Source organism: Anomalospiza imberbis, chromosome 17 (assembly GCF_031753505.1).
Source record: "Anomalospiza imberbis isolate Cuckoo-Finch-1a 21T00152 chromosome 17, ASM3175350v1, whole genome shotgun sequence".
Taxonomy (NCBI): Eukaryota; Metazoa; Chordata; class Aves; order Passeriformes; family Viduidae; genus Anomalospiza; species Anomalospiza imberbis.
In genome coordinates, this window is record NC_089697.1 from 12,092,095 (window position 1) to 12,104,411 (window position 12,317).

General features: G+C 48.7%; 1 long non-coding RNA gene across 1 annotated transcript in view; it reads right to left on the minus strand.

Moving 5' to 3' along the window:
* Nucleotides 1-975: 975 nt before the first annotated feature.
* The window catches only part of LOC137484309 (uncharacterized), a 29,254-nt gene continuing 17,912 nt past the window's right edge, over nt 976-12,317 (minus strand). Inside the window, exons 4-6 of the long non-coding RNA XR_011004821.1 lie at nt 8,057-8,170; nt 1,660-1,712; nt 976-1,440 (exon numbers count right to left, since the gene is read on the minus strand). This is a non-coding gene — a long non-coding RNA (uncharacterized lncRNA). The remainder of the gene's footprint in view (nt 1,441-1,659; nt 1,713-8,056; nt 8,171-12,317) is intronic.

Below are 12,317 nucleotides of genomic sequence, written 5' to 3' on the forward strand. Positions count from 1 at the left end.
ATCTGACACAAGCTGCTGTGTGGCTGCTTACCTGCTGAAACTGTTTTGATTTGCCCTGGTTCTTTCTTGTCTGCATATGGTTTGTGTCTAGGTATACTTTGCTAATCTCTCATGGCATTTTTTAAGTAGCCCAACTGTTTTTGCCCATGCTATTTTTGGTATGCTGAGTCTAATTGCTACCTCGCAATGAAAAGAATCTAAGTGAAAAATATATTCCCTACTTTAGTCGTGATCAACTCTTTAACACAGAATTTAAAATATTAACACACAACACAGAGCTCTCTACAGTCATTAAAAAGAGCTTCTGAGAGAGTAAATGAGTGTTTAGTTACAATATTTATCTAAATGTATCAAAGCAATACATAAATCTGAGATTAAAACCTTTAAGGCAGAATCTGCAAATTTTATAATATCATATAATTGGATAATATTAAATTAATAACAAAACCCAGCACATTTCAATATCCTTCCACAAAAAAGTAATTGTATCCCCATGCTAAATACAAGGACCTAAGACACAGCACCAGATTCCCAGGAAATAAATGCTTTACCCAGGAGGCAGCTGAGCTGTGCTTGTTTATATCCCCTGAGAACGTGCACTGGTTAAAACACTTGGTCAACGTTAGAGGACAGAGAGGAAACAGGAAAAGATGTTCAGTGCTGCTTTTGTGATTTATCCATCACATGAGGTTTCCTCACTCTGCGTGGAGATGGGCAACGCAGTACACTTGACCTCAGAAGAGAAAAATCATTAACTTTTAGGTGTGGCTTCAGTTTCTCTGACGGGATCATTGCCTCCACACAGGTGCCAAAATACAGCCTCACTCACCTCATCCACTTCCCTGGGACCAGCTGGGATCTGGTGCAAAGCACTGCACATGAGGGAAGGACCCGTGGATATTGTTCTGGCTGAGAACAGGCTGTGGAATGCCCTGTGGCCCAGCACAGCCCTGTGCCAGGGGGGCAGGATGGGGACAGCTTACACCAGCGCCACTGCAAGAGCTCTGCTAAGCCCTGGCCTCAGTAAATCCTGATTTCCAGGAATAAAAGTCTCTTTCATCTTATGGGCCGGTCCTTCCCCATGGTTTAAACTGAGAGGACCACGTAATCCTGTTTTTCTGCGGGGATGTTTGTAACCCAGGGACAACGTGTAATCCTGCTGCAATCAGTCCAAAACTCTTGGAGGAGAATCAAGGGATGCTGTTATTTGTTATTCCCAAGGGAGCAGCTGGGGAGCAGTGTCCCAGAGAGCTGTGGGAGAACCTCAATAGCTCCCGCTCCTGTTCCTCCTTACATCACCTTTTATTTCAGAAATCAAGCAGGAATAAGTGTTCAGACCCCTCGTTGTTGTGATCTAAATCTCTTCCCCATAGTACAAGTCTGTATGTCTGTCGAAATTTTCCAAACCAAAATTGCTTATTCTGATTGCCAGAGCTAGACCTAATTTAGAGAAAATTTGGGGCATCAGAATCCCACTCTTCACTGACGAATCACTGTGGGTGAAAGGAGGAAGAAGCTGCCATTTCTGCCACTCACGTGGACCATCTCACTGGGTAATACCAGAAGCTGCTCTGCTGAGGTAAAATCATCTCACCCATTAGGCTAAATATGTTTTTACTGATTGTCTTAACAAACTGCATTGAGCCCAACTGTTCTTACCTCCTGGAGATGTGACTGGAATGGGATCATTTCACATTGCTCACAGAGTGAGGCTCAGGAGCTCAAGATCCATAATTTTAGTAAAATTTAAATAGCTTTTAAATTAGATATATTAATTAATAATCCAAGTCTTGGCCAGAAGGATTTGTCACCCATGGAAAGGAGTAAAGTCTCCTTGAATAGGGAGAATTTTATATTGAGTAAAAGGAAGAAGAAGGCACTAGTCGTGCTCTGGAAAGAACGGTTCTGGAGGGCAGCACCGGGGATGTCCCGGAGGGGTCCCGACGGTATCAGGATGTCCTGGGATGTCCCGGGGGAGGGGATTCCGGGGGTTCCCGGTGCTATGGGAAAGTCCTGGGATGTCCTGGGAGGCAGCACCGGGGGTTCCCGGCGCTATAGGAATGTCCTGGGATGTCCCGGGGGAGGGGATTCCGGGGGTTCCCGGCGCTATAGGAATGTCCTGGGATGTCCCGGGGGGCAGCACCGGGGGTTCCCGGCGCTATAGGAATGTCCTGGGATGTCCCGGGAGGATTCCGGGGGTTCCCGGCGCTATAGGAATGTCCTGGGATGTCCCGGGAGGATTCCGGGGGTTCCCGGCGCTATGGGAATGTCCTGGGATGTCCCGGGGGAGGGGATTCCGGGGGTTCCCGGCGCTATAGGAATGTCCTGGGATGTCCCGGGGGGCAGCACCGGGGGTTCCCGGCGCTATGGGAATGTCCTGGGATGTCCCGGGGGAGGGGATTCCGGGGGTTCCCGGTGCTATAGGAATGTCCTGGGATGTCCCGGGACTCCGGGCTGGTCCCGGCGGCGATGGAAATCCCCGTCCGCTCTCTGGCGGCGGAGCAGCGGAACGGCAGCACCGCGGCATCCCCGGCATGGAAAATCCCGTCCGCAGAGCCGGAGACACGGACAGAGGGAAACGGCTCCGAAAGGGACCGGCACCGAGGTGGGGCTGCTCGGCTCCTGCGCGGGCAGCTGGAAAGCCAAGAGCTCTTGGGGAGACCCAGCAAGGTACGGCAATAGGTGTTAAGGGAAAGGGTGAGAAATGGAGAGTGCAGGGCTCAGAAACACCAAATCAAGGACCAAATCTCCAGTCCCTGCCACGCCGACCCCTCCCGCGGCACTGCCTCCATCCTCTGGCTCCGGACTCCTCCATCCCCTCCCTCAGCCCGCACACGCTGCTCTCTGAAAAAACAAAGGTCTGCATTCCTCTAGCAGGTGCTCACTGAGCTCCGCAGCGGCACCCGGCTGGGTCTGTTTGCACCAGCAGGTCTCTCTAAGTCACCCTGCAATGTAAAGCCACCCCAAACCACGCTCTGTGTGGAGTGGACTGGGGCCACTCGAGGAGGTGAGGGTTGGGGTACAGATCCCAGCGCTCTGAGCGTGAACCAGCTGTGCAGGCTCAGCCCTGCTCCTGGAGGGCAAAGCCCCATGAACACAGCAGGTGCAGACACCGAGCAGGGCCTTTGCACCCCCTGTGCACCGGGCCGGGGCCTGGCGTCGCTGCTTTCTGCTTTGGGGCACAAGGCAAAGCAGTACCCAGGCTGCCAGGGAGGGAACCTGCACCAGCACTGCCACCAAGTGTGTTTGTTACTTTCCTTAGAAGAACATTTTCCAACTACTCCACTTTGTCACCCCGAGCTAACTTCTGTGACGTTTCTATACTGCACACAAGACTGGAGTGAAAACTGTGACTGTGCTCCTGAGCTGGACAGGAGCTGCACGTACCAGTTGTATCCGATGGAAATGCTCCTGCATCGATGGAGGATAGCCAGAAACAATTACAGAACCAAAACTTACCATAAATGGTCCTGCTTTAACTTAAAAACACATATTTAATCACATTTTATGTGGGTGCTGGATTTCTTTTACCTTGCCATCCAACACAGTGTCTGACATGACTCAGGGCACCAGTCTGATGCATAAGTCCTCTCCTTTAGGCTGCTTGTCGTTTCAGGTACATTATATTTCCATTTACACATCTATCTATCTATCTATCTATCTATCTATCTCTATCTATCTATCTATCTATCTATCTATTATCTATCATCTATCTATCTAATCATCTATCTATCTACAGATATATCTATCCCAATATCTATATATATGATTTTTCCTTGCTGTCAGCCCTCTTCCCTCCTCCCAGCAGCAGGACCCCCCGAGCCACTCCTGAGCTGTGGCTCTGTCCTCACGCACCTTCCAGTGGGAGCCCACAAGCCTTTCCCCTCACTGCAATGCCATTCCCCGGTAAATGTTTTCCCGTGTGCATCGCGCAGATGCTCCAGATGCCGATCTCTCTGATGGTGTCGTTGCTTCGGGAGGTGAGGGGGCGAGGGGCAGAAGTGGAGCAGCACCGCTGTGCTGTGGGAAAGGACTGTTCTCACCCGCCTGTCCCCTCCTCAGAGCGATCTGTGCTCGCTGGACGTAAAAAAGTCCCAAACACCTGCGTTTATCCCGAGGTTTGCCGTGAGCGGGCAGCGAGTGCCGTGGGATGCCGGGAGGCGGCGCTGGCGCCGCGCCGGGAGCCGGGAATGGGCTGGGAACGGGGCTGGAATGGGCTGGGAACTGGGCTGGAGTGGGCTGGGAACGGGGCTGGAACGGGGCTGGGAATGGGCTGGGAACGGGGCTGGAGTGGGCTGGGAACGGGGCTGGAACGGGGCTGGAACGGGGCTGGGAATGGGCTGGGAACGGGGCTGGAATGGGCTGGGAACGGGGCTGGGAACGGGGCTGGAACGGGGCTGGGAATGGGCTGGGAATGGGCTGGGAACGGGGCTGGAACGGGGCTGGGAATGGGGCTGGGATTAGTCCTGGAAATGGACAGGGAATGGGCTGGGAACGGGGCTGGAACGGGGCTGGGAATGGGGCTGGAATGGGCTGGGAACGGGGCCGGGAATGGGCTGGGAACGGACGGGGAATGGGGCTGGGATTAGTCCTGGGAATGGACAGGGAATGGGCTGGGAACGGGGCTGGAACGGGGCTGGGAATGGGGCTGGAATGGGCTGGGAACGGGGCTGGAATGGGGCTGGGATTAGTCCTGGGAATGGACAGGGAATGGGCTGGGAACGGACGGGGAATGGGGCTGGGAATGGGGCTGGAATGGGGCTGGGAATGGACAGGGAATGGGCTGGGAACAGGGCTGGGAATGGGGCTGGAATGGGGCTGGGAATGGACAGGGAATGGGCTGGAAACAGGGCTGGGAATGGGGCTGGGAATGGGGCTGGAATGGGGCTGGGAATGGGGTTGGGAATGGGGCTAGGAATGGGGCTGGAATGCGGATCCTGGTCCCCGTGTGCCGCTGCGCAGCGAAAGGGACATGCAAACACCGACAGCCCAGCCCGGGTGGGAGGCAGGGCCCTTCAAGCCCTGTACAGTGAATTGTTGTTATTTTGGGAGGACGGCCGGGCTCCTGGAGCCAAGGTCCCTCTGCCGTGTCCGGCAGTGCCCGGTGACATGGACCCTGTGTCCTGGCAGTGCCACCCGGGCTCTGAGCACTGCCCGCAACTCACAGCCGCCGGCTAGGATTCCCTTCCAGTGAGAAGTCCCATGGATGATCTGCTTTTACACTTTCCTCAAATGTTTACGTGTCAGAATGAAATGAAAATTTAGTTTCAAAGACAAGCATCGAAAACTTTTCTTGGAGGATGGAAGAGTATCCTCACAGTGACCTCTGAGCCATCTCAGCATCACTGTGGAAGGATTCTTTGCTGGGTTTTCTCTCTGGGTTTTTGAACAACCGGTTAGCACCTTCTCTGGGAGGAACATAGCCTTGCTCACACAGAAATCATTCCTTGGGGTTGGCAATTGTATCAGATAAATACTTCAGAGGACTCTTCAAGCTTCTTCAGAGTTAATAAAACAATAGCAACAAGGCTGGGTTATGTCTCCTGATAGCTTCCCAAACACATCCTTTAGAAGAGTAACTGCTATGGTGCTGCTTTAGCATTCCCAAACTATTAACATTTCTATTTTAGCATCACGGAAGCTTAAATGCTGAGCGTGTATAAACAAGGAGTTCCAGTTACAAAATTCTCTCATGCTCACAGGATTCTTCATTTTTGAAATTGTATATTATTGCCTTCATTTTGCAAATGGCAAAAATACAGTGGCTCCCATTATTATTAATGACTCCCATTTGAAGTTATACACTGGAGTTTGCTACACAGAGTATTTTGGAATAGTCTTTGGATAGATCTCTTTGAGATCTAGCAGATCTCTGATCTACTGCATGACAGCTTGCCCTCACCTGTGGACCATCCTGGTCTCTCCATCCCCCACAAACACCTCCATCCCTGGCAAAATAGCACCACAAAGCTCTCAAATATGTTCAGTTTTCCCTCTAAATCCTGCACCTATTTGGCAGAGTTTCCCTTCTCATTTCCAAAGCTCTGCATTACTTTGTGCCAGGCTTCCCCTCTCCCTCATGTCCCGGTCTTATCCCTGCCTGCTGCTGCTGCCTCTGCTGCCTGTGCTGCACTTCTCCCTGTTTTTACACTATTCCAGTTGCCTGGAATAACCTTCTTATCAAAATGCAACAAGTTGTCTCCAGCTCCTTTACAGACCATATGAACATCCACCTGTTCCCCTGACAGTAACCATATGCCTCTGGATTTGTTCTGGAGCGTGGGAGGCTGCTTTGTGCAATTTGGGCAAGATCCAGCTCCCACTGAAATTAAGGAAAAAAATCCTATTGATTCCATGGCTCTTGCACCAAAGCCTCAGATTGGAAATTTCATGGGATGCTTTCCTCGTGTTTTAATCACTGCAGCACGCCGGGCACATTTGGGATTCTGAATGCCAGCCATGATTATCACTAATTGTGGTGATATGACACCTGGCAAAGAGGTAAGGCTGGGCTTGCCATCTCAGAAGGGCAGCACAAAATCACTGTAAAGTGATTTGTACAAAACCCCTTCACATGGCAGAGTTTAAAACACAACACACAAGGAAATAGAGGCACCTAAAAATCCAGACTCAGCTGGGGGCAAATCCTCCCAAGTGCAGCTCTCCTCAGTGATCTGAGCACACAAACTATCTCTGTATCAAAAGAATTCTGTCAACGCTATTTGTGCAGAATCATAAACATAATAAATCTTGCCAACTCCTCTGTGAAGTGGCTATTTATTGCACTCGTCTCCGAGGCTTTCTGATGCCGGAGCTGGAGGCTGCAAACATAAATACTGAAATGATGTGTTGCATATGCCATGGCTTAATTTGCTGTGTTTGATTTGAGGCTTAGTTTTGGAAGCCCCTCAGTGTGTAGCCTGCAGTGCTCCCTGCTCAGGCTGAGAGATAACAGAGATAACAGAGCCCAACAAACCTCATCAGCCTCCCTGACAGCCACAGGAGTCAAAGTGATGGCGTGAGTGTGGCAGCACAGCCAGACTGTGAACTTCCACAGGCACAACTGGACCAGCATGAAGGGCAAAGACAGAAATTCCAACCCAGAACCACGTCCTGAGAGCAGAGGAGGTGGGCAAAACATGTCTCACCCTCACCATCTGCTACTGGTGGTGGTGGTGGGAGACCTCCAGTGTGGGAGTCTGTCTGCGTTGCAGGTGTGGTCAGGACTTTTCTTCAACCCCAACACCCAACCCGGCAGCTGATTTGATGCGCTAAGAACCAGATGCAGGCAACCCCCTTTTTTTCACTAAAAATGCCATTTCTGCAATTTCAAACAGGAGTCTTGCCCAGATGGGTGTCCCCCACCCAGGGAGATGATTCCCTATTCCTGGAGGTCAGTGATTAGAGCAGGCACAAGGCAGGGGCAGATCCAGCCTCAGAGTGCTGGGGGGGATGCTGAAATCCACCTTTTATTACCTCCCCCTAATTCAGTGACCATTTAAGGAAGTGATTTAGTGGAACAGTTCCAACAGGAGCTGTTGGGGCTCCTGGAAAAGACAGAAACAACCTGATGACAAGGGTGGTTTCTGAGGTCCGGCATCTTGCTTGCTCATTCGTTTCCAAAAGAGACCAGCAGAGATGGAGCTGAATGCAGCTTTCCAGCATCTCTCTTACCCTGAATTTTGGAGCAGACAAGAACACATTGGCACCTCCAGCTGTGGGTCAGCAATTCCTGATGCTGGGCTTACGTTTTGGCCATTTATTTTCTTACAGAATATTCTGCATGAAAATTCTCATCTCAAAGAGCTAACAAATTTCAGCAAGAACAGAAATACCAAATTCCTGCTTCCAGTGAGAAAATAAATGTATTTACCCTGGTTTTATCTGAAAAGCCCTTCTTCCTCCCTCCTTTCCCCACACATTCCAATTGCTGCTTGTAACCTGAATAAAATACTATAAAACTGAAGCAATATTACCTTATATATCTCATAATGCCCACAGGAATTCAAAGAAGGACTTTGTATGCAGCCTCTTGCACAGTTTTGTGTCTACTTACATGATGCATCCAACTGGAAGCTAAATGCCAGCTAAAGAAATTGAGAAGGATGGTCCAAGTTGAACTTGTCCTTATAACCCTGGGATCCAGGAAGCGATGGTCTGTCTGATAAACCTGAAAGAAGAACAGATCAATTCATCCAGCATTCTGGGAGCATTGGTCTGCACACCTCTTGCAGTGGTGTTCTTTTCATGTGAAATTCTTCCCTGCTTTCTGCTGCTGCTGTCTGGCATGCCCTGTGCTTGAAGGCTAGGGAGAGTTTTTAGGGAAGCAGAGGGAGGTTGCTTGAGTGAGGCACAGGGTGTTCATACTGCCCAATTTTAACAAAAGTCACTCATGATTTTGGGTGCTGGATCTGACACATCCAAAAGAGGCTGCATGTGCAATAAGGTAAAGACAGGATGCACTCTTTTGGATAAGACAAGAAGTGACTTCAACTTTGATGGCAACTGAAATCAAACCTGACAGAACATTTAAACATTCCGTTAATTTAGAAGAGAAAAAAGGGCAAAATGAAAATCCACTTTAGTGATCTTTTCCCTGGGCACGAGGGAGAACCAAACCCTCCCACGAAAGCTGAAGCTGAGCTGTGTGATGGTTGAAGCTTCACCTCTAACAGCCAGGGGTCTGTGCACTTCTGGGCACAAGCAGTCAGGGCTCTGCCAGCTGGGTGGTGCAGGGGCACCACTGCCTTGTGCATCTGGGCTGAACAAATCATTATTGACTCAACTTCTGCAGCTCATCCAAGGGAAATTATTGACTGCACCAAAACCACCAGTGAGGCAGATGCATGTGCAGGGCTGGCATTTCCTCTGGATCAGTCCTGCTCCCCATCCCATTTACTCAGCACATCAAAAATGGCCAAATTATTCACTTTATTTGTATATTTATATATATATATAAACATACTTATAGGAATCTCCCCTCTAGCTGCCATAAAATGGTTAAACAGAATGTGAACTGTCATTAGCATACCATGAGATCCTCCATAAAAACCTGGAAAAGGGTGTATAATACCTCAAATTAATTTTTATCAGGTTTTTTGAGTGAAATCCCGCATCCCTGTTGTTTCCAAATCAGAACTAATTAAGAGATTTGTTTTACATAATTGGTGCAATTGGTAACTTAAAATACAGCCTAGTGCAGAATTATCTACTTTTTATCTCTGGAAATTTCCATGTTACAAGAGCCCAATCTGTATTTTACCGTCTCATAAAATTATTTGTTACTTCCTGATTTACTTTGGATCTTCTTAAATGTTCAAAATACTGGTTCTAAAATAATGAACCTTCCAAAGATTTTTTGTAATCAGTTCAATTCCACCTGTGGACACAGCAGAGGGCTGGGAGCTAATCTCCTTGCCACTGCTGTTTCCCTTTTTTGTTTTCTTTTTCCCTGCTTAAACTCCTGACAGCCAAAGGGCTGTTCCTGGGCTCAGACCACAGGAGGAAACATCAGCTCCAAGGAGGATTTTCAAGCAGAGGAATTGTCTTCCTGTGTCCAAAGTCAGATCTGTGAGGACATGTTCACAATCAGAAGAGGCACATCCTCCCTCTCTCGGCCCAGAGAACACACACAGCATCTAAATCTCCCACCCTGAGCTCTGGTTTAGGATTCATTCAGCGCCTCCAAGTAAGATGTCAGTGTTATTTTATCAACAAACCTCAACCAAAGGTCTCCTACAGAGCTGTGTGTTACACAGGGACGCTGAGACAGATTTTACGCGAGCACACCGAAAACTCTGCAGCTCTGCCTCGTTCAGCTCTGCCTATTCCCAGTGTCTGAGGATGGGTGGCAAAGGGAACGCATTTAGCAAGAAGAAGACGACATTAAACATCAAACATGCCTTTGCTTCTGACAATTAATTGAGAAGAAAACCTCATAATCAGTTGCAGACTCCCTCTGCGTCGTGAGCGTGACTCCGCTCAATTACCGCGCCCTGGTCCAGAGCGAGGGTTTGGTTCTCATCTTTGTGTTACGTGAGGATGGGGAGGCAGCAGACAGAGCTGGGAGGTTAAAGGTGGCAGGAGGAGGTCACCAAGGGTGTCACCATCTCTGAGTTAGCCATAAATAATAGGAACCAGTGTGGTCTTTGGTTTATAGTCCAGCTTTAAACCCTGGCTGTCAGGGAGGTGCTGGTCACACAGAGCTACCCTGCGCCAAGGCGGGGCTGATGGGGCTGTCGGGAGCAGCACGCATCCCAAGAAAGGGTTGCCCAGGGAAATTTGGCTGTCCCATCCCTGGAAGTTTTCAAGGCCAGGCTGGGCAGGGCTTTGAGCAACCCTATGAAGCTGTCCCTCAGTCTGTAGGTTATGTTTGCTTTCACCTGAAAGCAAAAAGTCTTACAAGGGAGCATGCAATGCTCTAATCTCTTAGGACAGCATTGCATAAAAGCAAGTGTTTATATAAATGATGCCACTCACTTCAGGCTGATTTTAATCATCAAAGGAGAAAAAGCACATTTTGTTTGGTCTTTTACTAGTCAAAAATGGCTGGTATTTAATAAGCCCTGGAGCCAGATCTCAGTAGGACAGGCTTTTTATGGGCCAGAGGCACTTACTCTACTGTCCTTTGCACACACAGCCACTGACCTATGTCCAGCTGATTTGAATTTACTTCCTAAATCTGATGCTTCACCCAGTTAGATCAAAACAAAAAGAAAAAGAGAGAAACATGGCATTTCTAGACCACAGTTCTTGGTGTCACTACACATTACTGGTAATTTAGGAATGCTACAGAACATCTCAAGTTAAAAGTACTTTCATGGTTCCAACGGAGAGCTAAAACAGATGGGGTTTCAGCATGACCTTTCAACCTACCAGACACTGTTGACCCAGATTATAGTTCAACAAAGCTGCTCCTGGATTCATGTTACATTTTGGGAGAAACACCAGGGTTACAGTGAGAATGGATATGCTGCCCAGAGGCAGCTCGGGTGGCAGCTCAGGTAGCCATGGGATGGGAATGGTGTGTCAGTCCTACTCCCTGTGCAGATATCTTTATATCTCTTTTGGAGAGAGCCTCTGCTCTGCCACAAAATGCTGAGAAAATAAATCAGGAATGGGAGAAAGAGCACTGAGAGATTTCACTGGGAAGTCAAAGAGAGGGTAAAAAATGAGTAAAATGGGCAAAGCACTGCCATGGAAAACACTCTTTTTCCAAGCTCAGGCTTCACACCAGAAAGCTGGAGCTGAAGATCTGGTGGTGGTCAAAGAGAGCAGGTTTTACCACAGAGGTGGCTGCATTCCAGCAGTGGGGAAGGATTGCTGGTCCTGCCCACCCAGGATCCCCTGGACTCATCTGTCTGAGCTCAGCCAATTGGGAACTGGAGGGGGACCATAAACCACCAAGCACTGTGGCTTCCTTTTGCAACTGAGGGAGTTCCTGTCAATGTGCTATTATTTTAGACATTGCAGCACTAAAAATAGTGCCTGATTTTTTTTTTTTTTTTTAGCAAGCCTGTTGTCTTCAGGAGCTCTGAAAATATAAAGGGTTCCATAAATGCTCAGAACAAGTTTGTGAAATAGCTGGAATACAAAACCACTTGAAAATGCTGTTTGTTACACTGCCCTGTGAGCTCAACAATAGGATTATGCTATGCAGACCATTTTGCTAAAACACTGGGCTCTTTACTTAAAATTTATTTTACTGTGAGAAAATCTGGGATATCTACCCAGTTTTCCTCTATTCCATATGGCAGCAAAAAATCTGGATTCTCACAAAACCTTTCCAAAATGCTATCACCATGCCAAAAGCCTCTTCAATCTCCTTGCCTCCTTGACAAAATGTTGATGATCCAGACCTTAACGATGTCTGCTCGTAACAACAACACCCAACAAACAAACCTTATGTCCTTCAAGTGGAGATCAGCTGCACGAGAAGGACCAGGCTGCCTTAATGCACAAAAGACTGACATCTGTCCTAATTGTGAAATCTAAACAGCGTTTTTAAAGCAGCTTTTGAAGGTGCTGCCCATGTGTGTTGGTGTTTGTTGGAGCTCTGCTGGAGCCTTTGCCCCAACAATACCAGTGGGGGAAGTGCCCCATCCCTCCTGTCCAGCACAAAGCCCTTGGGATAAAACTTGAGGTAGCCACTGGGGAATTTCCTAATGCATCATCCCAGGAGAGCTGGATGCTGAACAAGTAGGAGCTTATCACCAGGTCACTGCTCTGTAACTGAAATGGGATGATGATGTGCTGGTAACTTGCCAGCATTTGGTGTTGCAACGTTTTTACAGATTATCCCCTGTGATAAAGCTGCC